Source organism: Apteryx rowi, unplaced genomic scaffold (assembly GCF_003343035.1).
Source record: "Apteryx rowi isolate R43461 unplaced genomic scaffold, aptRow1 scaffold_1789, whole genome shotgun sequence".
NCBI classification, from domain to species: domain Eukaryota; kingdom Metazoa; phylum Chordata; class Aves; order Apterygiformes; family Apterygidae; genus Apteryx; species Apteryx rowi.
The window spans coordinates 1-2,504 of NW_020448073.1; positions in this window are offsets into that span (position 1 = coordinate 1).

The following is a 2,504-nucleotide window of genomic DNA, read 5'->3' on the forward strand; positions in this document are numbered from 1 at the left end:
GAGACCTGGACAGGCTGGAGAGGTGGGCAGAGAGGAACCTCCTGAAGTTCAACAAAGGCAAGTGCAGGTTCCTGCACCTACGGAGGAATAACCCCATGCACCAGTACCGGTTGGGGGTTGACCTGCTGGAAAGCAGGAATCACTCCAGAAGACATCACTTATCTGGAATCTTGGTCGAATCCTGGCAAAATATACTTGTGGACTGCAGCTGTGCTGGAATTGGTCATGTAAGTAGCCCTGCTACATTAATTTTAGGTGATTATGTAGGATCTGTGTTCATGAACTATTTTGCACTTGAGGGGATCAGGAAAAAACTTTATGGAACTTCATCTAGATCAGCACAACAATGAGCCAATGAATCAAATCTAAACAACATATTTTAATATTCAGGGTTAAGCTGTAAAAAAGTAGAGGTCAAAGGTATTGATCCTTATCAGTAGGTATGGAAATCAAGAGGCATGGTTGCCCCTCGATATTGAGAGGTATCAGTGTCGATAGGCATTGATGCCAACCAATAGCAAAATCCTCCCAAGATTGAAATCTCTATTTCTCCCAAGATTGAGAGGTATTGATGCCTATCAATCTGTATCGATATCAACAGGTATTTTGTTCCCTCATGATACATATACAAATGGTGTCATGGGACGACCAACTACCTTACAGTCCCGGACCATGTGGGTTTCGTGTGGTGCGAGGGAAAGGAGGAGGGGGAGAAGGAGATTTACTGCATGACTCTGTTGTCCCAAATCGGGGATACGTTATCTGGTGTGCAACAAGTCAATCCACACACAGAGTCAAGATATYGTTTTATTTTGAGATCGTGCAAAGTCAGGTGCTACATGGCAAATCCACAAAGCAAGCACACCAGGTATTTCTTTATCATTCTATTTATACATTTTTTTTTCAGCCAAGAGCTGCCTCTTGTTCTGCCCCTATTACATGATTGGTTAAATTATTTGCATATTGCTTACACTGCACTTCTCACTTACACATGCCCAGTGGGGAAGGGTCTCCCCACAATTAGGGGTCTTCAACCTAGTGGGTGTGATTTTTAGCATTATAATGATATTATAATGAAGAAAGTTCACTCTCGGTTACAGCTAGTTGTTGTTTTTTTGCTTACTGATTAGATATATACAGGTTCCCAGGATGTTCCTAACTTGAAGGACAAACATCGTCACTGACACTGATTAGGAGTTCCTCCCATGTTCACTCTTGGCAGCTTCAAAGATAGCTGCTCCAGTCCTAAATCTCAACCATTTAAATTCCTTCCGAAGTAAAATTCACAAGTTCAGTTAATAATTCAGATAACAACTCCACAACTTGTTTCAAAGACCAAAATTTACTACAGAGGCTGCAATGGTACAAAGCAACAATTCTTATTAACAGAAACTTAGTTCAACTACAATACTTATTTCTAATTACACTAAAAGTTATGCTAACGGTAACTACTTAGTAAACAGAAAAGATAGCTAATTTATACTAACTGTAAATACCCAAATGAATGAACTAGGCAAACCAATTCTGATTGATCTTGCCCACACGTTGCCTCAGCRGCCAACGTACACTCAATCCCAGGGAAGTAACTGCGGGAGGGCGTCCCCATCCCGAGAGGTTCTGCAAGTTGGCAGACCCGCTGTCACCCACAAAGAGCCAAAAACAGCCTCTGGGGCCAACTTATTTATAACCTTCAGGGGAAGGTAGAGGTGGCCAGTTACAGTTCTCTTCACGCATGCACAGTCCCTAGCTCTTGGCTGCTGCAGGCTTCAACTCTCCTCTGTTGTTATGAGGATCACACCCACAGTCATGGGGTAGGGGGGGTGGCTGAACACCCCCAAGGGCAGGCTAGCTGCCTTGTACACTCTTCAGCACTGAAGAAAGGAGTTTGAGTGACTGTGAAGGCCACAGAGCTTGTTCGGGGTCTCTTCTACRAGCGTGTTCTTCACCATGTTTGTGAAAGCGCCCCGGATATAGAGCGGCAAGAGCTTGGGGCTCAGTGCACTCTATGTGACTGCTGTGTGTGCTGTGTGGTGGATTTGGCATGATGAGCCTTATTGAATGCTTTCCTTCAAAGAGAGCAGGAAAAAGCTGTAGCTGGTTCAGCTGGGGAAAAAGGCCTTCTGAGAAACAAGGCTCATCRTGCCAAATCTCTCTTGCCAATTCTCAAAAAGGCACCAAGTGGAATGGGAACGAGAGGATCACATGCAATTGTCTCGTCTCCCCACCCAAACAGCCGGTGTTGCTGCCTGTATTGGTTATCTGGAAGACTTTGTGCGCTTTGATTTTTCTCTACGAAGGACACGTTGTTTGGGCTAGTGACCAGGTGCCCGCCCTGAAATGCCAGGTTTTGTTTCTGAGGTTTTTCCTGAAGCCTTTTGAAAAGTATTGCCTCCTGAAGATACCGTGAGGAAGTGGATGAGGAACAGTTCCTTCTAATCAAGCTGTCTTGCTTTCTTTCCAAAGAGAATCATCAGGAGACCCTGGAGAAGGAGACCTTTCCGGCA